Raw genomic sequence first — 27,617 nt, 5'->3', positions numbered from 1 at the left:
TCCCATTATAGTCTTCTCAATCTTGTCACAAGAAAGAATTATGGATCTGATTGACTATTCCTAGCTGTGAACCATCTCTATTGTGATACGCTCTCAAAAAACCTGTGTTTGTGAGTTGAACATATAGAATATTAAAGGAGATCTCACGTTTTATTAGCATATTTGCACTATTGTGTATTCTTTTTTATAGTTCTATCCCTCAAGGGTTCATTCCCATCTGATTCAGTGTTCCATGCTTTTGACTAAATGTGAACTTCACATCTAGAACCGTTTCATCATTATACAGTGTAAGCGCAATTATACATTTTATTTACCACGTATTCTATCAAGCATTAGCCAGTCCTGCTGTGTACCTTGAGGAGCCAGGTAGGGAAGTCCTCTTAAACTTCTTTGCACATCAGAAGAGATGGAAATGGGTGAGACTTGGGCGGAATACATTAATGGGAAGCTGTAAGAAGGTAGGGATGATAAAATGGGGGTGGGAGAGCAAGCATGGGAGGTGAGGAAAGAGAGTGAGAACAGGGAGATGGAACGGGGTGGCAGGAGAAAGAATTTGGAGAAGAGACAGATATGGGGGAGTTACGGGGTGTTTGGAAGGAGAAAGAACGGGGAGTGAAGACAGAGGGAAAGAGACAACAGAGGTGGGGAAAGAGATAAAATAGAGGGAAGATGGAGAGTGAAAGAAAGTGGGGAGAAAGAAGAAGTGGTAAGATGGATAAAAGACAGAGAAAAAAGAGTGGGAGGGTGGGGGAAGAGAGAGAATGTGGAGGGTGTTACATATAAAAGGGGAGAGAGAGTGAAAAGGCTTACGTAGTACTTCCCAAGTTTTTGACCCGGGTGGCTACTTCATACTCTTCTCACATCTGAGAGAGGCATTTGGGGTTTCGGACAACTATAGGTTTCCTTATGTACAAGTTACACATTATGTCAAGTTCCTCCCCCCCATAACGTTACAACCAAATTCTCCAGATCCCATAGCTCAACCACCGAATAATTTCTTACATAACACCTACAAAACGAAACACATTTACCAGAAACTCATATCTCCTGGTACCTATAAAGTAAGAGAATCCACGGCTGAGGTATGGAGACGGGATATTCTGTCCCCCGTCACTGGGGACACGCTGTTTAAATACTATCATAAAACACTGAAGACGTTACACACGTCTTCCCTTCAGGAAACCCATATTAAAACGCTGTATAGAGCGTTCATTTCACAGAAACAGAGGAGCTTTTTTGTCCAGGAAGAGACTGGATCATGCCCTAAATGCCACCATTCCTCGGCTACGTTTTTTCACAATTTCTGGGCCTGTGGTCAGGTTAAACGTTTTTGGCATAAACTAAGAAATTTTATTAACTCATCTTTCTCTTTAAATATTTCATTGGACCCGGTTCCGAAATTGAAAATTTTGATGCTTGGTCCCTAGCTGCCTGTGATAAATACCTATTACCTTTTTGACAGTGCCAGTCACTGTGGCCAAAAAAATAATCTTAAATTCCTGGATCTTGAGGAAGGCTCCTTCCATTACAGAGGTTCATGACTTGTTACGGAAAATACTAACAAAAAAACCCCGCCATTAACATTATAAAAAGCGGGAGAAGCCCGCCGCTGAAGGGGCGGGGCTATCTTCCTCAGCACAGCCAGCGCCATTTTCTCTTCACAGCTCCGCTGGAAGGACGCTCCCCAGGCTCTCCCCTGCAGTATCCAGTACAACAAGGGTAAAAAAGAGAGGGGGGGCACATACATTTAGGCGCAAATTGGTCTTAATAAGCAGCTATTGGGAAAAATCACTCAGTATAGTGAAAATCCCTGTGTTATATAGTGCTGTGGTGTGTGCTGGCATACTCTCTCTCTGTCTCCCCAAAGGACTTTGTGGGGTCCTGTCCTCAGTCAGAGCATTCCCTGTGTGTGTGCGGTGTGTCGGTACGGCTGTGTCGACATGTTTGTTGTGGAGGCGGAGCAGGAGCCGATAAGTGTGATGTCGCCCCCTACGGGGCCGACACCGGAGTGGATGGATATGTGGAAGGTATTAACCGACAGTGTCAACTCTTTGCATAAAAGGTTTGATGACGTAACAGCCTTGGGACAGCCGGCATCTCAGCCCGCGCCTGCCCAGGCGTCTCAGAGGCCATCAGGGGCTCAAAAACGCCCGCTAGCTCAGATGGCAGACACAGATGTCGACACGGGGTCTGACTCCAGTGTAGACGAGGATGAGACAAATGTACAGTCCACAAGGGCCATCCGATGCATGATTACGGCAATGAAAATGTGTTGCACATTTCTGACATTAACCCGGTTACCACTAAAAAGGGTATTATGTTTGGGGAGAAAAAGCAGCCAGTGACTTTTCCCCCATCTGATGAATTAAATGAATTGTGTGAAGAAGCGTGGTGTTCCCCTGATAAGAAACTAGTGATTTCTAAGAGGTTACTGATGGCGTACCCTTTCCCGCCAACGGATAGGTTACGCTGGGAGACATCCCCTAGGGTGGACTAGGCACTCACACGATTATCTAAAAGGGTGGCACTGCCGTCTCAGGATACGGCCGCCCTAAAGGAGCCTGCAGATAGAAAGCAGGAGGCTATCCTGAAGTCTGTATATACACACTCAGGTACTATACTGAGACCTGCTATTGCTTCAGCATGGATGTGTAGTGCTGCAACAGCATGGTCTGATACCCTGTCAGACAACATTGATACCCTCGACAGGGATGCTATTTTGCTAACCATAGAGCATATAAAGGACGTTGTCTTGTATATGAGGGATGCACAGAGGGACATTTGCCGGCTGGCATCTAGAATTAATGCAATGTCCATTTCTGCCAGGAGACTATTATGGACTCGGCAGTGGACAGGTGATGCTGATTCTAAAAGGCACATGGAGGTTTTGCCTTATAAGGGTGAGGAATTGTTTGGGGACGGTCTCTCGGACCTCGTATCCACAGCAACAGCTGGGAAGTCGACTTTTTTACCTCAGGTTTCCTCACAGCCTAAGGGCTGAAACACACTACACGGTTTTTGCCGGCCGGGAAAAAGCCGGACGGCTTTTTCCCGTGCCGGCATTGTAGTTAACAGTGTGAGGGCTAGGGTCCCTTCACACTGCACGGCCCCGGCCCGGCTGCCGGGTTGCAGCCGGGTCTCACCACTGGAGGGTCCGGCGGCCGGGCGGCCGCCGGGCCGTCCTTGGAGCCAGTAAACCATGTGTGTGAAGGGGAGCTTTCACACACAACGGTTTCTTCTGCAGCCGTGTCTGATGCTGCGCATGCGCACAGCATCACACACGGCTCAAAGCCGTCCTGTGTGATAGACACTGCCGGTTTCTCCCGGATGGCAAAAAGCCGGACAAAGTTTGTCCGGCTTTTTGCCATCCGGGAAAAACCGGAGTGTGTGTTTCAGCCCTTAGAAAGCACTGTATTATCAAGTACAGTCCTTTCGGCCTCAGAAAGGCAAGCGGGTCAGAGGCGCATCCTTTCTGCCTAGAGGCAGGGGTAGAGGGAAAAAGCTGCACCAGACAGCCAGTTCCCAGGAACAAAAATCCTCCCCTGCTTCCACTAAGTCCACCGCATGACGTTGGGGCTCCACAGGTGGAGCCAGGTGCGGTGGGGGCGCGTCTCCGGAACTTCAGCGACCAGTGGGTTCGCTCACAGGTGGATCTCTGGGTTCTACAAGTGGTATCTCAGGGATACATGCTGGAGTTCGAGGCGACTCCCCCTCGCCGTTACCTCAAATCAGCCTTGCCAGCGGCTCCCAGGGAAAGGGAGGTAGTGCTGGCGGCTATTCACAAGCTGTACCTTCAGCAGGTGATAATCAAGGTTCCCCTCCTTCAACAGGGACTGGGTTACTATTCCACAATGTTTGTGGTACCAAAACCAGACGGTTCGGTGAGACCCATTCTAAATTTGAAATCCTTGAACACTTATGTAAGGAAGTTCAAGTTCAAAATGGAATCGCTCAGGGCGGTTATTGCAAGCCTGGAAGAGGGGGATTTTATGGTGTCGCTGGACATCAAGGACGCTTATCTGCATGTCCCCATTTACCCACCTCACCAGGATTACCTCAGGTTTGTGGTACAGGACTGTCATTACCAATTCCAGACGTTGCCGTTTGGTCTGTCCACGGCACCGAGGGTATTTACCAAGGTAATGGCCGAAATGATGATACTCCTTCGGAAGAAGGGAGTTATAATTATCCCGTACTTGGACGATCTCCTTATAAAGGCGAGGTCCAAGGAGCAGTTGTTAGTCAACGTAGCACTATCTCGGGAAGTGCTGCAACAGCACGGTTGGATTCTGAATATCCCAAAGTCGCAGCTGATTCCTGCGACGCGTCTGCTCTTCCTGGGCATGATTTTGGACACAGAACAGAAGAAGGTGTTTCTCCCGGTGGAGAAGGCCCAGGAATTGTCATCTCTGGTCAGGGACCTCCTGAAACCAAAACAAGTGTCGGTGCATCACTGCACGCGAGTCCTGGGAAAGATGGTAGCTTCTTACGAAGCAATTCCCTTCGGCAGGTTCCATGCAAGGATCTTTCAGTGGGATCTGTTAGACAAGTGGTCCGGATCGCATCTTCAAATGCATCGGCTGATCACCGTGTCCCCGAGGGCCAGGGTGTCTCTGCTGTGGTGTCTGCAGAGTGCTCATCTTCTCGAGGGCCGCAGGTTCGGCATACAGGACTGGGTCCTGGTGACCACGGGTGCAAGCCTCCGAGGTTGGGGGGCAGTCACTCAGGGAAGGAACTTCCAAGGACTGTGGTCAAGTCAGGAGACTTCCCTTCACATAATTATTCTGGAACTAAGGGCCATTTACAACGTCCTGAGTCAAGCAGAACCCCTGCTTCAAAACCAACCGGTGCTGATTCAGTCAGACAACATCACGGCGGTCGCCCATGTAAACCGACAGGGCGGCACGAGAAGCAGGATGGCGATGGCAGAAGCCACAAGGATTCTCCGATGGGCGGAGAATCACGTGCTAGCACTGTCAGCAGTGTTCATTCCGGGAGTGGACAACTGGGAAGCAGACTTCCTCAGCAGGCACGACCTCCACCCGGGAGAGTGGGGACTTCATCCAGAAGTCTTCACGCTGATTGTAAATCGTTGGGAACGGTCACAGGTAGACATGATGGCGTCCCATCTCAACAAAAAGCTAAAAAATATTGCGCCAGGTCAAGGGACCCTCAGGCGATAGCTGTGGACGCACTAGTGACACCGTGGGTGTACCAGTCGGTTTATGTGTTCCCTCCTCTTCCTCTCATACCCAAGGTACTGAGGATTGTAAGAAAGAGAGGAGTAAGAACTATACTCATCGTTCCGGATTGGCCAAGAAGAAATTGGTACCCAGAACTACAAGAAATGATCTCAGAGGACCCATGGCCTCTGCCTCTCAGACAGGACCTGTTACAGCAGGGGCCCTGTCTGTTCCAAGATTTACCGCGGCTGCGTTTGACGGCATGGCGGTTGAACGCCGGATCCTAACGGAAAAGGGCATTCCGGATGAAGTGATTCCTACGCTGATAAAGGCTAGGAAAGACGTGACCGCACAACATTATCACCGTATATGGCGAAAATATGTTGCTTGGTGTGAGGCCAGGAAGGCCCCTACAGAAGAATTCCAGCTGGGTCGATTCCTGCACTTCCTACAGTCAGGAGTGACTATGGGCCTAAAATTATGATCCATAAAGGTCAAGATTTCGGCCCTATCTATTTTCTTTCAAAAAGAACTGGCTTCACTGCCTGAAGTTCAGACGTTTGTTAAGGGAGTGCTGCATATTCAGCCCCCTTTTGTGCCTCCAGTGGCACCTTGGGATCTTAACGTTGTGTTGGATTTCCTGAAATCCCACTGGTTTGAGCCACTTAAGACCGTGGAGCTAAAATATCTCACGTGGAAAGTGGTCATGCTATTGGCCTTAGCTTTGGCTCGGCGTGTGTCAGAATTGGCGGCTTTGTCGTGTAAAATCCCTTATCTGATCTTCCGTATGGACAGGGCAGAATTGAGGACTCGTCCCCAATTTCTCCCTAAGGTGGTATCAGCGTTTCATTTGAACCAACCTATTGTGGTGCCTGCGGCTACTAGGGACTTGGAGGACTCCAAGTTACTAGATGTAGTCAGGGCTTTGAAAATATATATAGCCAGGACGGCTGGAGTCAGGAAAAATGACTCGCTGTTTATCCTGCATGCGCCCAACAAGCTGGGTGCTCCTGCTTCAAAGCAAACTATTGCGCGCTGGATCTGTAGCACGATTCAGCAAGCTCATTCTGCGGCAGGATTGCCGCATCCTAAATCAGTAAAAGCCCATTCCACAAGGAAGGTGGGCTCTTCTTGGGCGGCTGCCCGAGGGGTCTCGGCTTTACAGCTTTGCCGAGCTGCTACTTGGTCGGGTTCAAACACATTTGCTAAGTTCTACAAGTTTGATACCCTGGCTGAGGAGGACCTTGCCTTTGCTCATTCGGTGCTGCAGAGTCATCCGCACTCTCCCGCCCGTTTGGGAGCTTTGGTATAATCCCCATGGTCCTTACGGAGTTCCCAGCATCCACTAGGACGTCAGAGAAAATAAGAATTTACTCACCGGTAATTCTATTTCTCGTAGTCCGTAGTGGATGCTGGGCGCCCGTCCCAAGTGCGGACTCTCTGCAATACATGTATATAGTTATTGCTTAACTAAAGGGTTATTGTTATGAGCCATCTGTTACTGAGGCTCAGTTGTTGTTCATACTGTTAACTGGGTATGGTTATCACGAGTTGTACAGTGTGATTGGTGTGGCTGGTATGAGTCTTACCCTGGATTCCAAATCCTTTCCTGGTAATGTCAGCTCATCCGGGCACAGTTTCCCTAACTGAGGTCTGGAGAAGGGGCATAGAGGGAGGAGCCAGTGCACACCAGATATAGTACCTAATCTTTCTTTTAAGAGTGCCCAGTCTCCTGCGGAGCCCGTCTATTCCCCATGGTCCTTACGGAGTTCCCAGCATCCACTACGGACTACGAGAAATAGAATTACCGGTGAGTAAATTCTTATTTTTCCTGGCAACGGACAACAATACTGGAAATACCAGACACAACAGAACTCTGATGTTGATGTTTTACAAAGATCTTTATTCAACGATTTTATCTTTCAAAAACTTAGACGTATTATTGACTTTTTCTCTGACAATTAGTACTACTGGAAGTCTGGCTGCTACTTGTCTTCTCTTTTTTGTAATCTACAGTATATCTCTGTGTCTCTTGTTGTGTCAATACAGCCATTATGCCTTATTGATATCCTCAATGTATACTTTTCCATACCTGTCTTTTCTGTATTGTTTTCGCAAAAAAATTCAATAAATATATGTTTAAAATAAAATAAAAAAAGGGGGGAGAGAGTGAATTGTGGGATAAAACAGACAGAATGGGGGAAGAGGACCCCTGCAATACTACCTAGTGCCTAGGCGAGTGACAGGTTTAAAATACTAGTTCAATATAATTAAACAAACAATACTCGGTGAAAAAATTAAATATTGAGGTATATAGTCAACTAAGTGACAGTAATTAGCAGTAGAACTCAATGACTCAGTACCATGGGAAGCGCAGACTGAAAGGATCAGATTCACATACTCTGAGTGTGAGCACTTTGGAGACAAGGATAGTACAAGCTGACAACAAGAGAGTGAAGAAGAGGGAGGAGGGACCTGCCTGTGATAATTTACAGGGGTTGCTTTTTCTCCTTTTGTATAGTCATTTAGCGGGTTATAAGATGAATTAATTTTCTCTGGTGTCACATTTACTCACTTGTTTATTAAGACACACCTCCAAACACACAGCAGCTAGGAATACAGCACACCAGCCCAGGGTTTTCATACAGTCTAGCAGTGGCGTGCGGTGAGGTCAGTGGCTGGGGAGGCACAAGCAGCTAGCCATTCCTCCCCCTCATCCTTCCCCCCATAGAGTGGGGGGGGGAAGTGTAGCCCCCCCCCCCCTACCCCCCCCCCGATACAATGGTAAAACCAGCTCCAGGCAGAACTAGCCAGGGGGGATAATTCCATAGCAGGGGAAAAACTATATGGGGTCCCCCTGCCATAGCATTAATCTGCCCCCCAAACTAGTCAACCCAGGGCTGGAATTCCTCGGAAGTGGGGACCCCAAAAAATAAAAATGGGGTCTCCTTCCTGAGCAATAACCAGCCCAGTGCTATGCCCCGCACCCCTGGTGGCGGTGGGTGCAGGGTTCATTGTTAATATTGTTCTTTACAGGTGGCCTACAGGTCCCAGCATGCTGGCACTTGGAGAACCACAAGTGCCAGCATGCCCGGACATAAATGACCCACTGGCACCTGTAGTCCACCTGTAAAGAATAGTAATATTGTTCTTTACAGGTGGCCTACAGGACCCAGCAAGCCTGCCCCAGCATGCTGGCACTTGGAAAACCACAAGTGCCAGCATGCCGGGACATAAATGGCCTGCTGGCACCTGTAGTCCACCTGTAAAGTAAATATTAAAATAAAAACACCACACCAGGGCCGAAACTAGGATTTTTGTCACCCGGGGCAAGGTAGTCATTTGACACCCCCCCCCGCAAAAAAATAATAATTTATTTTACAATAAATAAATAAAAAATTAAAATAAATAAATACATGAATAAAAATATTATATATATATATATATATATATCTCTCTCTTTCAGAACTTTTTTACCTGAAAAATTGCCTTTTCTAACATAAATTTCATATCCAGGAAAAAGTGTCCCCATTTTACACAGTACGACAGGCAAGTGTCCCCATTACCCATTTTACACATTGCGGCAGACAGGTGACCCCATTTTACACATTGCGGCAGGAAAAAGTGTCCCCATTTTACACATTGCGGCAGACAGGTGACCCCATTTTACACATTGCGGCAGACAGGTGTCCCCATTTTACACATTGCGGCAGGAAAAAGTGTCCCCATTTTACACATTGCGGCAGGCACGTGTCCCCATTTTACACAGTACGCTGGCAAGTGTCCCCATTTTACACATTGCGGCAGGAAAAGTGTCCCCATTTTACACATTGCGGCAGGCACGTGTCCCCATTTTACACAGTACGCTGGCAAGTGTCCCCATTTTACACATTGCGGCAGGAAAGTGTCCCCATTTTACACATTGCGGCAGGAAAAAGTGTCACCATTTTACACATTGCGGCAGGAAAAAGTGTCCCCATTTTACACATTGCGGCAGGCACAGGTCCCCATTTTACACAGTACGCTGGCAAGTGTCCCCATTTTACACATTGCGGCAGGCACAGGTCCCCATTTTACACAGTACGCTGGCAAGTGTCCCCATTTTACACATTGCGGCAGGCACAGGTCCCCATTTTACACAGTACGCTGGCAAGTGTCCCCATTTTACACATTGCGGCAGGAAAAAGTGTCCCCATTTTACACATTGCGGCAGGCACAGGTCCCCATTTTACACATTGCGGCAGGCACAGGTCCCCATTTTACACATTGCGGCAGGTGGTGGAGGGAGAGAGAGAGAGAGAGAGAGGAAGGGAGAGGGGCTGACTTACATTTGAAGCGGTTCTCGCCGCTCTTCAGCCGCCTCTCCCTCCTCGTCCGGTCTGCGCGGCTCCCCCTTCTCCCTCCTCCGGCGGGGTTTCGTGGAATGACGCGTTTGCGCCGTGACGTCACGACGCAATCGCGTCATTCCGCGAAACCCCACCCCCCGAGCTGGGCACTCGGGAGAAGGGGGTTTCAAAGTTATAAAAGTGCCGCGGCGGGTGTTAGGGGGTCTTGGCGCCCCCTCCAATCCGGCGCCCAGGTCGCCTGCCCCCCTAGCCCCCCCCTAGTTTCGGCCCTGCACCACACTATCTTTAAAAAAAAGTTTATTAGTCAGGGTCTTCACCTGGGGGCGGCGGCCTTTAAGCTCTTTTGCATTGCCATCGCCTCCTCAGGGCTTCCGGCGTCTTCACCTGGGGGGGGGGGGGGTGCTGCCTTCCCCAGGGCTTCCCCAGGGCTTCCTGGTGGCTGCTAAGCTCTTTTGCATAGCCGCCGCCCATCCAGGACTTCCGGCGTCTTCTGCCTTCAGGAGCTCTTCTCTGCTCCTCCTCCGCCGTCGGACTGATGCGCCGTTGCCTCACGCTGACTTATATAAGTCAGCCGGAGGGGGCGGGGCGATGACGCAGCGAGCTGTGATTGGTTCGCGGTGGCCATCTTGAATTTCAAAAATTACGCTGAGGCGGCATTTTTTAAATTGGTACCGCTCCGCTGCCAAACTCTGCCCCGCCACCCGCATCTCCGTCGCCAGCACCTTCGCTGCGCCCACACAGTGATTGACAGCGGATCCAGTGACGGATCCGCTGGCCAATCACTGTGGCCTCACTGACAGGGGCGTGCTTTCATGGGTTGAAAGCGGCACTTCTTATGGTGCCGCTTTCCCATGTATTTTCAATGGGCTTTTAATGCCCATTGCTAGGCCCTGCCCGCGCCCGCCCCCCGCTCCCATAACTTTCCCATTCTGACCGGGAGGCACAACGATCGGTGCCTCCCATACACATTTAGGCAGGGATAGTGATTAGATTAATATAAAGCAGATACTTATGACACAGAATATGTGTCATAAGTATCTTCTTTATATTATTTTAATCATTAATGACAGGGGAGGCACTACTTCCCCTGCCTCCCCTGACTGCACGTCCCTGCAGTCTAGACATGGCTAGTTTTATTTTGCAATATAAAACAAAACATAAAATAAATCCTATCCCATCTGGGTACTAACTGAACATAATAGATTCCCTCTCTCAGAGTGGTAGGACCTAATGCCCCTACCACAAACATAGGCATATGCACAGTCAGGGCCGGTGCAAGGTTTTCCGGCACCCTAGGCAAAACTTAAGCCTAGCCCCCCCCCCAGCCCCCATATTTACGTTATGTCACAGTAGTGCCTCTTATTGATGTTTCATCACACAGTAGTGTCCCGTATTCACGTTACACTACAGTAGAGCCCATTTACATTAAACCACACAGTAGAGCACATCCATGTTATGCCACACAGTAGTACTCCCTGCAATGTGCTTTGATGGCTCCCAGGGTACACGTTATACATAACAATAAAACTACATTATATATGTATTATATATACATATATATATATGAATCCAACCTTTTTATAATACAATATATCAATATATCCTCTTCATGAAACCCAGTGAGTGCCTATTATGTTTCCTTCTTTAATCATAGTTGCAAATGCTAGTCACTTCGTGTATATATATTTATTGATTCTGTGCCCCATATCCCCTTTCCTGTTTATAAAAAATAAAAAAAATAAAATATATATATATATATATATATATATATATATATATATATATATATAGTTGAAGTTCAGAACATGGGACCCCGGGATACCATAACTAAACTGTTTCAGAACAGTAAAACGTACCCTTTCTCACCACAGGTTACTATTCCTATTACATGTCCACGTGGATAGTGAAACTGATAGCGCAGTGTTAATTTCAGTATCTTTCTCTATACTCTCCTCTCCAGCCTCCTCTGCACTTCTGCCTGCCTGGCACTGTTGGGCTGAGGTAAATTGTCACTGGCTTGTGGGAGTCGGAAACTACTTGGTGGACACGCTGACACAACGGGGGTTGATCGCTCACTAGCTACTTTTAGCAGCAGTGCAAATGCATAGTCACTGCCTATAGGGAGTATATTTTCGCTTTGCAAATGTGCGAACGCCTGTGCAGCGGAGCTCTGCAAAAACATTTTGTGCAGTTTCAGTAGGTCTGGACTTACTCAGCCCTTTCGATCACTTCAGTCTTTTTGTTCCCGGAATTGACGTCAGACACCCGCCCTGCAAACGCTTGGACACGCCTGCGTTTTTCCAAACACTCCCAGAAAACGGTCAGTTGCCACCCACAAACGCCTTCTTCCTGTCAATCTCCTTGTGATCGGCTGTGCGAACGGATTCTTCGTTAAATCCATCGCTCAGCAACGATCCAGTTTGTACCCGTACGATGCGCCTGCGCATTGCGGAGCATACGCATGCGCAGTTTTGACGTTTTTTACCTGATCGCTGCGCTGCAAAAATCAACAGCTAGCGATCAACTCGGAATGATCCCCAAGATTCTCCTGCTGCTAACAGTCAGGGTGGTGACATAAGGAATCCAGGTGGGGTGCTGACAATGGGTCGCACTGTGTCACATCAACAAGAATTGTACCCTCTAATACAGTTCACAAAGTGGTGTGTGAGTAACATGTACCAGCAATGTATTCCCTGCTTACTTGTGTTGAGCCTCCTCTGGAATGGACACCAGAATCCCATTAGAGCTCCCTCTGGATGCTGACTCTGCAGTGTTTTCTCTTCCAGGCTCACCCCGTTTGCAGCTGCTTGCTGTTTCCCTTATATGGGCGGGCTGAGGTCACTGCAAAGCCCTGTTCTCTGCGGAGCTTTCTCTTCCTCCCCTGCCAGGGATTCCCTCACTGAAGCTGGCCACACACTCCTTATATGGGCAGGAGGGTCATAGTTCATCTCTGCTCCCGATGCTCACTCTCTCTCACAGGGGAAATCCCCGCTGTCACTGCCGGGAGTCACACACTGATACACAGGCTTCCAGAGCACTCTGGGGCTGACACACAGGACTTCAGCCTCTGCTGTCTGCCTCAGTTGAACGGAGCCGATCAGCGCTCCTCACAGATCCTCCTGTCACAGCACGCTCTCCCCAGAGAGTCCCCTTCCTCCGGGCACACTGCATTTTAACCCCTCGCCTCAGGAGTCCCCGGATGTTTCCGCGCTGACTCCCCCCCCAGTGGCTGTACAATCAGGTAGGAGGGGTGGCCCCTTTTACACCGCTTGTTGCAGTAAGGATTTCAGAAGGAGGTGGGAAGGGAAGGAGGATAAGGCTGCGTTTTTTGTGTAGCTGGCAGCACAGGGTCACACTGCTGCCATTTAACAGCACTAAAACTGATTCAGGAGGAGCATGCCGCCCTCTAGTGGCTGCCGCCCATAGGCAGCTGCCTAAAGCTGCCTAATGGTAGCGCCGGCCCTGTGCACAGTATATACAGTCAGTAAATGACTGTGTCTCACAACAAGCTTGCTGCCTGTTTTACCAGGTAGTGAGCTCTGATCCAAGCCCTGACAGAGCTTAGATCAGCCTCCTCCAGGTGCAGGGCTTAATTAGCCTGCTTTGAGACCCGAAATGGGTCTTGTGGATGCAGCCCTCCCTTCCATCTCACATCCACACCTCCAGGACCCATAGCTGGCTTTTACTAAAGTCTGTTTAGCAAAACAGACATTTCCTGGGTCAACGCTGCTAGTATATTTCCCAACATTACTGACTGGAAAATCTGGACATTTATGGCTACACAATATGATGTACCCAGATCTGCTCAAAATATGCCAAGAATTCTTGACACCACAAACCCTTTTAACATGGACTCAGAGCTGTTTACATAAAAACTTAAGTCATGGTTGGTGGAGCATAATGTTGATCACAGCTGAATTAAGACTTAGTAGGGTAGGAGGGGGTTCCGGGGCACTTAAGACATGTGGGTCTGGCCGTTTCTCATACGTCCTAGAGGATGCTGGGGACTCCGTAAGGACCATGGGGTATAGACGGGCTCCGCAGGAGATAGGGCACCTAAAAGAACTTTGACTATGGGTGTGCACTGGCTCCTCCCTCTATGCCCCTCCTCCAGACCTCAGTTAGATTCTGTGCCCAGAGGAGAAAGGGTACAAAGCAGTGAGCTCTCAAGAGTTTGCTGTTTTAAAGAATTTTGTTAGGTTTTTTATTTTCAGGGAGTCCTGTTGGCAACAGGCTCCCAGGCATCGTGGGACTGAGGAGAGAGAAGCAGAGCTGGCTTGTAAGGTTGGGCACTGCTTCTAGGCTACTTGACACCATTAGCTCTAGAGGGAGTCGGAACACAGGTCTCACCTGGGGTTCGTCCCGGAGCCGCGCCGCCGTCCTCCTCACAGATGCCGAAGATAGAAGTTGGGTGAGTATTGAGGAAAAGACTTCAGGCGGCAGAAGACATCAGATCATTATGAGGTAAGCGTGCAGCGGTAAGCTGCGCGCCATTGCTCCCAGTCACACACACACAAGAGGCACTGTAGGGTGCAGGGCGCAGGGGGGGGCGCCCTGGGCAGCAATAAACCTCAATTTGGGCATAAATATGTTGGATTAGGCTGTGGGACAGTAAATCCACGGACCCCCGCCATTTTCTTACAATATCATAAGGGGACCGAAGCCCGCCGTCGGGTGGGCGGGGCTTGATCCTCGGCACTAACCAGCGCCATTTTCTCCACAGAGGCTGCATGAGAAATCGCTGGCTCCCTGTTCTCTCCCCTGCTGAGCTTCACAGGCTGGAAAAAAGAGGAGGGGGGGCACATTGGCGACGCAGTGAGTGGAGATTAACATTATAAATATATAAAAGCGCTATCTGGTCATATATTCCAGTGTTTGGGCGCTGGGTGTGTGCTGGCATTCTCTCTCTCTGTCTCCCCTAAGGGCCTGGTTGGGGTTTTGTCCCCTTATAGGTAACCCCCTATGTGTGTAAGGTGTCGGTAAGTGTGTGTCGACATGTCTGAAGCGGAAGGCTTCTCCAAGGAGGAGGTGGAGCAAATGAGTGGTGGGTCCCCGTCGCTGGTGCCGACTCAGGATTGGATGAGCATGTGGCATAGGTTAAATGCAAGTGTGACATCTTTACATGAAAGGCTTGATAAGGCTGAATTAAGGGGAACATCAGGGGGTCAATCCTCGGATTGGACCGATTCACAGGGCCCGTCGGGGTCTCAAAAACGTCCCTTAACACAAGACACTACTACCGACACGGACTCTGATTCCAGTGTCGACTATGACGAAGTAAAATTGCACCCTAGGGTGACTAAAACCATTCAGTGTATGATTGTGGCTATTAGGGATGTTTTGCATATTGAGGATGAACCCTCGGTCCCCGACACAAGGGTACACATGTTTAAGGAAAAGAAACAGATTATTCATTTTCCCACATCTCATGAATTAAATGAATTCTTTATAAAAGCTTGGGAGACTCCGGAGAAGAGGCCGCAGATCCCCAAAAGAATTTATATGGCATACCCCTTCCCTAAACAGGACAGGGAGATTTGGGAATCACCTCCCACTGTGGACAAGGCCCTGACACGCTTGTCCAAGAAGGTGGCGCTACCGTCTCCAGATACAGCTGCCCTTAAGGACCCTGCAGATCGCAGGCAAGAAACTACCTTAAAGTGTATTTATTCTCATACGGGTGCTGTACTACGACCGACGATTGCGTCGGCATGGGTGTGTAGCGCAGTTGCAGCTTGGGCAGATGAGCTGACAGATAATTTTGAAAATATGGATAAGGATACTATATTCTTAACGCTAGCCCATATAAAAGACGCAGTCTTATTTATGAGGGATGCTCAAAGAGACATTGGATTGCTGGCTTCTAGGGCCAATGCCATGTCGATCTCAGCGAGACGATCCTTATGGACTCGCCAATGGACGGGTGATGCAGATTCCAAAAAGCATATGGAAGTACTACCCTATAAGGGTGATGTATTGTTTGGGGATGGGCTGACGGACCTGGTTTCCACAGCTACAGCAGGTAAATCAAATTTTTTACCATATATTCCCCAACAGCAAAAGAAAATGCTATAGATTGTAAGCTTGCGAGCAGGGCCTTCCTACCTCTATGTCTGTCTGTTTTTACCCAGTTTTGTTCTATTACTGTTGTTCTAATTGTAAAGTGCAACGGAATATGCTGCGCTATATAAGAAACTGTTAATAAATAAATAAATAAAATGCCACCCTATCAGATGCAGTCCTTTCGGTCGCACAAGTCCAGAAGAGGTCGGGGATCCTCCTTCCTTGCCAGAAGTAAGGGCAGAGGCAAAAGAACACCTGCTTCGGCAGGCGCCCAGGAACAAAAGTCCTCCCCGGCTACTCCAAAACCCACAGCATGACGCCGGGACTCCTCTGAAGGAGTCCGCACCGGTGGGCGCACGTCTTCGACTTTTCAGCCAGGTCTGGGTCAGCTCAGACCTGAATCCCTGGGTGTTAGAAATAGTTTCCTAGGGTTACAAACTGGAATTCGAAGAGGTGCCCCCGCGCCGATTTTTCAAGTCGGCCCTACCAGTTTCCACGTCGGAACGGGATGTAGTGTTAGCTGCAATTCAAACGCTGTGTATACAGCAAGTGATAATCAGGGTTCCCATGAACCAGCAGGGAAGAGGTTACTACTCAACCCTCTTTGTGGTCCTGAAACCGGACGGTTCGGTCAGACCTATCTTGAATCTGAAATCCCTAAACCTGTATATAAAAATATTCAAATTCAAAATGGAATCGCTCAGAGCGATAATAGCCAATATGGAGGAGGGGGAGTTTATGGTGTCTCTGGACATAAAGGATGCGTACCTTCATGTCCCCATATATCCCCCCCATCAAGAATTACTGAGATTCGCTGTACAGGATTGTCATTACCAATTTCAGACGTTGCCGTTTGGACTTTCCACAGCCCCGAGGATTTTCACCAAGATAATGGCGGAAATGATGGTGGTCCTGCGCAAGCATGGAGTCACAATTATCCCATACTTGGACGATCTCCTGATAAAAGCGAGATCAAGGGAGAAATTGCTGAGCAGTGTGGCGCTCTCTCTGAGAGTGCTCCAGCAACACGGTTGGATTCTAAATCTACCGAAGTCACAGTTGATTCCGACAACTCGACTACCGTTCCTAGGTATGATACTGGATACGGAACAAATGAAGGTCTTCCTTCCAATGGAGGAAGCCCAGGACATCCAGAACATGGTCAGAGACCTGCTGAAACCGAAAAGGGTGTCTGTTCACCAGTGCACTCGAGTTCTGGGAAAGATGGTGGCGGCCTACGAGGCCATTCCATTCGGAAGGTTCCATGCAAGGACTTTTCAATGGGACCTTCTGGACAAGTGGTCCGGGTCCCATCTACACTTACATAGAAAAATTACTCTGTCCCCAGGGGCCAGGGTGTCTCTCCTGTGGTGGTTGCAAAGTGCTCACCTACTGGAGGGTTGCAGATTCGGAATTCAGGATTGGATCCTGGTTACCACGGACACGAGCCTCCGAGGATGGGGAGCAGTCACACAAGGAAGAAATTTTCAGGGACTTTGGTCAGACCAGGAGTCATGTCTACACATCAATGTGTTGGAACTCAGGGTGTTCAAATTGGTCTACGTGTTTCCTCCTCTTCCTCTCATCACAAAAGTGTTGAGGATCATAAGACGAAGAAGAGTACAGACGATACTCGTTGTCCCAGACTGGCCTCGAAGGGCCTGGTACTCAGATCTACAAGAGAGGCTCACAGGAGATCCCTGGCCTCTTCCGCTGAGGGAAGACCTGTTGCAACAGGGGCCCTGTGTATTTCAAGACTTACCGCGGTTACGTTTGACGGCATGGCGGTTGAACGCCGAATCCTAGCAAAAAAGGGGATTCCGGAAGAGGTCATCCCTACTTTAATAAAGGCTAGGAAGGAGGTGACGGTTAAGCATTATCACCGTATCTGGCGAAAGTATGTGTCTTGGTGTGAGACCAAGAATGCACCTACGGAAGATTTTCATCTGGGTCGTTTTCTCCACTTCCTACAAACAGGAGTGGATATGGGCCTGAAATTAGGCTCTGTTAAGGTTCAGATTTCGGCCCTCTCGATTTTCTTTCAGAAGGAATTTGCTTCTCTTCCAGAAGTCCAGACGTTTGTGAAGGGAGTGCTGCACATCCAGCCCCCTTTTGTGCCTCCAGTGGCACCATGGGACCTCAACGTGGTGTTGCAGTTCCTAAAATCACACTGGTTTGAACCGCTTAACAAGGTTGAGTTGAAATTTCTTACTTGGAAGGTGGTCATGTTGTTGGCCTTGGCATCGGCAAGGCGAGTATCAGAATTGGCGGCTTTGTCACACAAAAGCCCCTACTTGATTTTTCATGTGGATCGAGCTGAATTGAGGACACGTCCACAATTTTTGCCTAAGGTGGTTTCTTCATTCCATGTGAATCAACCTATTGTGGTGCCTGTGGCTACAAGTGACCTGGAGGATTCCAGATCCCTGGACATAGTGAGGGCCTTAAAGATTTATGTAGCCAGGACGGCTAGAATTAGGTAAACAGAGGCCCTGTTTGTCCTGTATGTGGCCAATAAGATTGGCGCACCTGCTTCGAAGCAGACTATTGCTCGCTGGATCTGTAATACGATTCAGCAGGCTCACTCTACGGCTGGATTGTCGGTACCAAATTCGGTTAAGGCCCATTCCACTAGGAAGGTGGGCTCTTCTTGGGCGGCTGCCCGAGGCGTCTCGGCATTACAACTTTGCCGAGCGGCGACTTGGTCGGGGTCAAACACTTTTGCTAAATTCTACAAGTTTGATACCCTGGCTGATGAGGACCTAGCGTTTGCTCAGTCGGTGCTGCAGAGTCATACGCACTCTCCCGCCCGATTGGATGCTTTGGTATAAACCCCATGGTCCTTACGGAGTCCCCAGCATCCTCTAGGACGTAAGAGAAAATAAGATTTTAAACCTACCGGTAAATCTATTTCTCCTAGTCCGTAGAGGATGCTGGGCGCCCGTCCCAGTGCGGAAACTCTGCAAGACTTGTATATAGTTGTTGATTACATAAGGGTTATGTTACAGTTGGAATCGGTCTTGGACCGTTGCTGTTTTTTGTTCATACGGTTAACTGGTTATGTATGATCCAGGTTACATGGTATGATTGGTGTGGGCTGGTATGAATCTTGCCCTTGGATTTCCAAATCCTGCCTTGTAGTGTCCATCTCCTCTGGGCACAGTTCTCTAACTGAGGTCTGGAGGAGGGGCATAGAGGGAGGAGCCAGTGCACACCCATAGTCAAAGTTATTTTAGGTGCCCTATCTCCTGCGGAGCCTGTCTATACCCCATGGTCCTTACGGAGTCCCCAGCATCCTCTACGGACTAGGAGAAATAGATTTACCTGTAGGTTTACAATCTTATTTTTTCCCCCCACATCGCTGCACAGCGAACGAATGCAGCTAGCGATCAACTCGGAATGACCACCATTGATTGGTAAGTATTACCTTTACAATTCTATATTAATGTGCTATCCTGTATTATTCTGCAACAAATTAAAAATATCACGTCACCTTACAAATTACTAATAAGCTGTCCGTTATAACTACAATAATATACACAATAATATAGTTGTCTGCTGTCTGTTTCACAAGAACAAGCATTGTGTAGTATGAGAGTGCATTTATATAAAACTTGGCAACACTTAAAGTGATGAATTTCCACTTACTGATGTGCCAAGAGATACAATTGCTAGCAACAAGATAAACATGCATCAATATAATTTAAAAAGTAACACTTCAGATCACAGGTCAACACACTGTGGTATTTGTAAGCAAGTCACCCACCTGCGAGTCTAAGCAAATTACTTAGTTATCTAGCACCTTCTAGAAAATGATAGCTAGAGTCTGATTGGTTGCTATGGGTAACATCTCCACTTTTGTAAACCCGCATTTTAGTAAATACACCCCCCAAGACTCCCATGACAGGATGTATCAAGTATTGCATATTTCCGATACATATGTCCCCTATCACATACATACCAGTGTTTTTTATTGCCAGTATGCATGACTACCTACCTCCGAGGACAGCTCCTCTAATGTACTGTACAGCTGTCTTAACAGAGATCTGCCTGGTTATAGCACGCTCAAGCCACAGTGGGAAATAATAATTTTTCAAGAGATTACATTAAGAAATATACACTGTAGCAGCATTACTTTTTACATTAAAATAATTGTACATTGTATGCCTCTTTGTTTTGGCCCACACAGTAACACACAGTGGTTCATCTTCCTTCTGTCAGTGACAAGGACAGTTGTCTCCTGACACATTCCAGGCTTGCTCATCTCTTGCAGAGAATTTACCCAACACTATGCTAGACATCTCCACTTCATGCACTTGTGCTGACCTCGCCCTTTTGTTCAGATAACAAGTGCACTAGATTAATTTTGTAAATTGATAATTTTCTGTTATCAGCTGTATAGTATCAAACCAGTGAATGCTGAGAATGCAATTAAACAAAAAAAAATGGTGAAAAAGTCATTTTCTCTTACGTCCTAGAGAATGCTGGGGTCCACATTAGTACCATGGGGTATAGACGAGTCCACCAGGAGCCATGGGCACTTTAAGAGTTTAATAGTGAGGGCTGGCTCCTCCCTCTATTACCCTCCTACCAGACTCAGTTTAGAAAATGTGCCCGGAGGAGCCGATCACAGCTAGGGGAGCTCCATAGGAGTTTTTCTAGTTTTATTATTTTTCTTAGAGTTAGGCACAGGGAGGCTGCTAGCAACAGCCTCCCTGCTTTGTGGGACTTAGGGGGGAGTAGTGTCCAACCCTAAGAGGTTAATGGCCATTATCTCAGCTGACAGGACACTGAGCTCCTGTGATGATCTTTAGCCGCCCAAGGCGACCGCTCACTCCCTCAGCATGCCTCCACCCCCTAACAGAGCCAGAAGATTCCGGTGGCGAGTGAGTCACCGTCGACCCGACAAATGAGGAGCCGGAGTGAACGGCGGCAACAGGGAAGGAGCGCAGTACTAACTGCGCTCCGGAGAGCTCGGCGGTACACAGTGCAGCGCTATGAGGGGCGCCCTGAGCCAGCGCAAATACCCTACACTGGTCACTCAAGGCTATCAGGGACCTCGGTAACGCTGTTAGCAAAATCCTCAGGCCAGTATAAAAATTTGAAAGTGTGGGAAGATGTGCCATGTCCAGGAGGCGGAGCTTCTCAGAGCGGACCCAGCAGTGTTCCGCACCATTTTCTCCCAGCAGATACAGCTACAGAGACGCTGACAGGGAGTGGTGTCCCTCCATACGACTCAAGCTACCCTGTGCGGTACCAGGGGGTTATAGGGGAATGGGGGAGGCTGTGTATTACTGTATAGTCTATTAAGGGTACACAGTCAGCGCCAGGTTGGTTATACCTACCTAATTGAGCGCTGTGTGTGTGCTGGCTCCAAGCTCTGTGTTTCTCTGAAGGTGCTTGGGGGGGGAAACGGTGGAGAAAGCGTTGGTGATACAATCAATGGTCCAGGATATCTTGAAGCCTGCCCGGGTATTGGTTCATCAGTGCATTCGCCTTCTGGGGAAGATGGTTGCCTCCTACAAGGCTCTACAGTACGGAAGATTTCATGCTCGATCCTTCCAACTGGATCTCATCTACACATGCACCAGAGGATACGTCTGTCGCCGAAAGCAAGGATTTCACTCCTCTGGTGGCTGCAAATGCCTCACCTTCTGGAGGGCCGCAGGTTCGGGGTTCAGAAGTGGATCCTTCTAACCATGGATGCAAGTCTCAAGGGTTGGGGCGCAGTCACTCAAGGGGAAACTTTCCAAGGAAGGTGGTCAAGTCTGGAATCCATTCTTCCAATAAACATTCTGGAACTAAGAGCCGCATACAACGGCCTTCTCCAAGCGGCACATCTTCTGCGAGGTCGGACCATTCAAGTACAGTTGGACAATGTAACGATGATGGCATACATAAACAGACAGGACGGAACGAAGAGCAGAGCTGCTATGTCAGAGGTAACAAGAATCCTCCTCTGGGCAGAAAGGCACGTGTTGGCACTGTCAGCTATCTTCATTCCGGGAATGGACAACTGGGAAGCGGACTTCCTCAGCAGACACGATCTTCATCCAGGAGAGTGGGGACTCCATCCGGAGGTGTTCACGGAGGTGACAAATCTTTGGGGTGTACCTTAAATAGACATGATGGCCTCCCGTCTCAACAAGAAGCTTTGGAGGTACTGTTTCAGGTCAAGAGACCCGCAAGCAGTGGTGGTGGACGCCCTGGTGACTCCGTGGGTGTTCCAGTCAGTGTACGTGTTTCCTCCACTCCCACTCATTCCAAGGATTCTAAAGCTCATAAGGAGAACAAGAGTTCAGGCAATCCTCATTGCTCCGGACTGGCCAAGAAGGGCTTGGTACGCGGATCTTCTGGATCTACTGCTGGAAGATCCGAGGCCTCTTCCTCTTCGTGAGGACCTGTTGTAACAGGGGCCGTTCGCTTATCAAGACTTACCGCGGCATTCCAAACAAGGTTATTCCTACCCTGATACAGGCTAGGATAGGAGTAACGTCTAAACATTACCATCGCATTTGGAAAAAGTATGTGTCTTGGTGTGAATCCAAGAAGTTTCCTATGGTGGAGTTTCAACTTGGGCGTTTCTCCTCTTCCTGCAAGCAGGTGTTGATATGGGCCTGCGTTTGGGATCCATTAAGGTCCAGATATCGGCCTTGCCCATTTTCTTCCAGAAACAACTGGCTTCCTTTCCTGAGGTTCAGACTTTCTTGAAAGGGGTTCTGCACATCCAGCCTCCTTTTGTGCCTCCTATGGCACCCTGGGATCTTAACGTGGTATTACAGTTCCTCCAATCGGATTGGTTCGAGCCTCTACAGGAGGTTGAGGTCAAGTTTCTCACATGGAAGGCTGTCACATTGTTGGCCTTAGCTTCTGCTAGGTGTGTGTCTGAATTGGGGGCTTCGTCCTGGAAGAGCCCCTACTTAATTTTCCATGAAGATAGAGCTGAGCTCAGGACACGTCAGCAGTTTCTTCCAAAGGTTGTGTCAGCTTTTCATATCAACCAACCTATTGTGGTGCCAGTGGCTACTGACTCCTCATTTCCGTCAAAGTCCCTGGATGTTGTGAGGGCTTTGAAGATTTATGTAAAGAGAACTTCTCGTCACAGAAAATAGGACTCTGTTTGTCCTGAATGATCCCAAGAAACTTGGGTGTCCTGCTTCTAAGCAGACGATTTCTCGCTGGATCAGGTTCACTATCCAGCATGCATATTCTACAGCAGGATTACCGTGTCCAAAATCGGTTAAGGCCCACTCTACTCGTAAGGTGGGTTCTTCCTGGGCAGCTGCCCAGGGTGTCTCGGCTTTACAATTTTGCCGAGTGGCTACTTGGTCAGGGTCGAACACGTTTGCTAAGTTCTACAAGTTCGATACTTTGGCCTCTGAGGACCTTAAGTTTGGTCAATCAGTTCTACAGGAGCCTCCACGCTCTCCCTCCCATTCTGGGAGCTATGGTACATCCCCATGGTACTAATGTGTACCCCAGTATCCTCTAGGACGTAAGAGAAAATAGGATTTTAATTACCTACCGGTAAATCCTTTTCTCGTAGTCCGTAGAGGATGCTGGGTGCCCGCCCAGTGCTTCGTGATCCTGCAGGGATTATTTAATTCAGTATTGCTTTGTTCTTGGCTAAGTACTGTTGTTCTTATTTGGTTAAGTAATATTGTTCAGCCGTTGCTGAGTTTTCTAGCTGGTTAGCTTGGTTTGCCTTGTATGTGTGAGCTGGTGTGAATCTCGCCACTGTCTGTGTAAAATCCTTTTCTCAAAGTTGTCTGTCTCCTCAGGCACAGTTTCTAGACTGAGTCTGGTAGGAGGGGCATAGAGGGAGGAGCCAGCCCACACTTCTAAACTCTTAAAGTGCCAATGGCTCCTGGTGGATTAGTCTATACCCCATGGTACTAATGTGGACCCCAGCATCCTCTACGGACTATGAGAAAAGGATTTACCGGTTGGTAATTAAATGCTATTTTTGCACAAAAGTGATTTAAGCTAAATCAATATAGTTTATAACTTTTGTCATTATGTATCAAATGCTCCTTTCGCAGTTTCTCCGCGTGACCATGGACTTCTACCCGTATGGCAGTGAGCGCAGCCACTTGCATTGACATGCCTTCTACACTCCCATAACTCGCTCATTGAATGGTTTATTTTTGCTATAGACACCTCCCAGTCTCGGCCCAGGAATACCCATCACTTTCCACCAACATTTCTGATACTGTCTGACTAGATCACAGCAGCACCTTTGTGCACAGGGGTATAACTAGGGAATGTAGTTATGTGACCGGTGGTCAGGAGACCGCCAGTCACAATACCTCCCCCTACATCCTGTCCCCTTAGAATCCCGACAGCTGGCTTGCCAACTAGCAGAGACTATTCCCACTGAGCCCGAAAGGGACTTGTTGCGCTCACCTCCCCGCCAGCCATCATGATGCCGGGATCCTGGCATCTGTATGGTGACCGGCGGTTTCCTGACCGCCGATCACGCATACTCAACCCATAACTATAACTTGGAGGCCCCATAGCAAAATCTTTAAAGCCCCCCCCCCCCCACCATTGTCACTACAATGCCTCTCATGGGAGCATGAGAAAGAGTGAGGGTAGTGAGATAGATAGAGAGAGACACACACACACACACACACACACACACACACACACGGATGGGGTGTCGGGGGAGATAGAGAAAAATAGAGGAAAAAGAAGGAGGGGGAGGGATGTCAGGGAGAGAGAGAGTTTCATGAAAAAAGAGGGAATTAGAAAAAGAGACAGGAGCAAGAGAGAGAGAGGGTGTCAGGGAGAAAGATAGAGAAAGGGATGGGGGATGAGGGCATCAGGGAGAGAGAGGGTTTCAGAGAGAGAGAGAGAACAGGAAGGAGGAAGAGAGAGAAGGAAGTAAGCAAGCAAGAGTGTCGGAGGGAGGGAGAGAAAGAGGGGAGCAAAAGAGAGTGAGAGTGTCAGGGAGAGACAGAAAGGTAGACAAAGAACAAGAGAGAGCGGGTGTCAGGGAAGGAGAGAGACAGTGTCAGGAGACAGAGCGACCGTGTCAGAGAGAGATAGAGAAAGTGTTAGGGAGAAAGAGAGAGGCAGTGTCAGGGAGAGAGGGGGGGGGACAGTATCAGGGAGAGAGTGTCAGAGAGGGAGACAGTGTCAGGAAGGGAGAGGGAGAAGGGGACAGTGTCACGATCCTAGGCATGGCGATTCCCCAGATACGCCAATCTGCGAATCCTTGTCACGTGACACCGTTACTGGATACCTGAACGCATGCGTTAATTTCAACACGGTCTCTGCCACCAGCCAAAGTACAAACGTTTAGGGTATGACCCAAGGCAAACTTATGGCTTTTGCCTGCACCCAGAATTATTAATATTTTGGTAACGCCTCTTTCAGAGAGTTGGGTTGGATACACAACAGAAAACAGAGCTAAAATTGATTATTTAATTTAAGTAAACACTTCAAAGCTTATGTTACAGAAAAAAGAAAAGTTACAAGAATATAATGATAAAAAGTCAAAGTCACATCAGAAAAGACAATTTCAAGAAAAATAAAAATAGGGAGATAAAAACCCACCAATCCAAGCACATGCAGAGAGGAACGATGGGATGAAGTGAATTCTCTTTAGCTATTCGGGACATTACAGAGCCAGGATGCTTCTCCTGACCCGCTTCTTTGATAATGCACAGTTTCAGTCTATGTTTCTCCTATTTAAAACTCAGGTTGCACGTTCAACCCCCCCCCCCCCCCTCCCTCTGGAGTGTTTGTTTTTTAACCCTTCCAAAGCCAGAGAAGGTATTGAGTGTCAGCTCATACCTGGCTTCTCAGGGGCGAATGGCCTTATCTTCCTCTCCTTTGAAGCTCTGGCCATGGTTCTTGTGTAAACAAATGGCTAGTTCTGAGAGGACACAGACCAGGAAGGGCTTAACACCTTTCTGGCCCTAGCTCTGGTTCTGGGGTAATTAAACTAGCTCGGGTCACAAGGAATTTAACACTTAAGCAGTCAGTGTGTCTGAGTTCTGTAGCTACAATGAAATGTAAGCAGATCAATCAAGCTTCTACTATTTGACATGCAAAGACAGTTATCACATACTGGTACATTGATACATCTTGTAGACTAATAGGGGTCGGCACCGCACTGGATTTGAGATCGCAAGGAGTTGTATATATACCCTTGCGAGTGGTCCAACAGTGTCTAACAATAGAAGGATCCCTGATAGGGGTGCTTGATGTAAAAGTTGGTGGTGCTCCCAGAGTCAGTGTATAAATTATAGTGTACAAAGAAAAAAGAAAGACTCTATGTTGGGGCACACTTGATGGATATAAAATATGTTAAAACTTAACTTTTATTATGGTTAATCATAAAAGAAGAATGGACACAGACTTACATACAGAAAAACAGTCACCTTAGGTGGAGTTGAATGGTATTAGTATAAGGCAGGCATGTACAAACTGCGGCTCTCCAGCTGTCATGAACCTACATATCCCAGCATGCCCTGACACAGTTTTGCTGTCAAAGAATGCTAAAGCTTTGTCAGGGCATGCTGTGATGTGTAGTTTCTCAACAGCTGGAGGGCTGCAGTTTGGACATGCCTGGTATAAGGGGTTGACATGCCCCATGTTGACACCAAGCGAATTTGCTAAGTGTAAATAACCAATTCCAATACGCCTCTGGTGAAATATATTAAAATCAGAGATACCGTATATACTCGAGTATAAGCCGACTTTTTCAGCACATTTTTCTATGCTGAAAAAGCCTCCCTCGGCTTATACTCGAGTCAGCCAACGGAGGTGAGGGTGGAGCCTCTGGTGAGTGGCTGGCGGCTTTTATATGTGTGTGACTGAGGGAGGGTGGGTACGTACGCCCCCGGACAGGGTCCTCCTGCAACTCCAGCCCGTCCCGCGGGTCCCGACGCCTGGGAAGACATCGCCTCCCCTGCCTCCTGCCGTGCTTGGTGAGTCTGCAACTCCCGCCGCCCGGCCCGGGAATACATTGCCGCCGGGCCGCCGCTGCCCGCACTCGGTGTGTTAGAGATGGCGCAGAGTCTGTCAGGGGGGGCACTGGCTGCTAAACACAGACTGACTCTTAGTCAGTCTGTGTGTAATGTTTTTTAATATCTATGTGGCCTTTATCTTGATTAAATGACACTGGGGCATATGTGTTTCTGGCACTATGGGGGCATGTTTTTATCTGGCACTGTGGGGGGATATCTGTCACTGGGGGTATATGTGGCACTGGGGGCACAGCCCTAGCAACAAGCCTTACCCCCTGGCAACAAGCATAACACCTACCGCATGAAACCCCTGGCACCGCGCATTTCCCACCCTAGGCTTATACTCGAGTCAATAATTTTTCCCAGTTTTTTGTGGTAAAATTAGGTGCCTCGGCTTATATTTGGGTCGACTTATACTCGAGTATATACGGTATGTATAATATTTTAGTGTATCAGGAGTGTAATATAGTTATGGAGGAAAATGATTTTCAATAATGGTAGATATACTCCTTCATAATGGCTCCCTTGGTATTTGTAATGGTTGTGCTATTGAAGCTTCTTTCTCTGGTAGGTGGTCTTGCAAAAATTGTAGTTCTAATTAGTAGAATAGGTATAGAGGTAAGACCAATGTTTTCTCCACCACTTCTGCTGTTTGTTAATGATTGGAGCTACTGCACCTGCTATTCCAAGGTAGTCACCTGACCTTGTACTGATCAGGCCTGTCACTGCTTTGCTTCCAAGATCAGATGGATTTGGGCGTAGCCAGTGAAGTATGGCAGTAGTAATATGATTCAAACAAATGAGAGAGCATGTGGTTTCGGCATTTATACCAAGTTGAGAACTTCTGCTGTCCCGCTGATCTGCCCCAAGTCCCTGTAACCGTTGCATTGCAGGGAACTTGATATCTGGCAGTGGATGAGAGGGCTCTCGAAAAAAAGAAAGTGGAGAGAGAGAGAGTGTACCCCAACTTCTGCTGTTCACCGTCATATAGAATTATAGTGGATGGTGAATGAGAGAGAGGGGGTACAGAGAGGAAAGGGAGGTGG

At 48.2% G+C, this 27,617-nt stretch overlaps 1 protein-coding gene and 1 pseudogene across 1 annotated transcript in view; one reads left to right on the top strand and one right to left on the bottom strand.

Annotated features, from left to right (window-relative positions):
• The window catches only part of PGM5 (phosphoglucomutase 5), a 338,082-nt gene that overhangs the window by 251,684 nt on the left and 58,781 nt on the right, over positions 1-27,617 (top strand). The window lies entirely within an intron of this gene.
• LOC134947642 (5S ribosomal RNA) lies at positions 27,237-27,355 on the bottom strand (annotated as a pseudogene).

The sequence above is a fragment of the Pseudophryne corroboree genome, chromosome 1, assembly GCF_028390025.1.
Source record: "Pseudophryne corroboree isolate aPseCor3 chromosome 1, aPseCor3.hap2, whole genome shotgun sequence".
Taxonomy (NCBI): Eukaryota; Metazoa; Chordata; class Amphibia; order Anura; family Myobatrachidae; genus Pseudophryne; species Pseudophryne corroboree.
The sequence above is the reverse complement of the archived record's forward strand: the minus strand, read 5'-3'. Positions and strand labels throughout refer to the sequence as shown.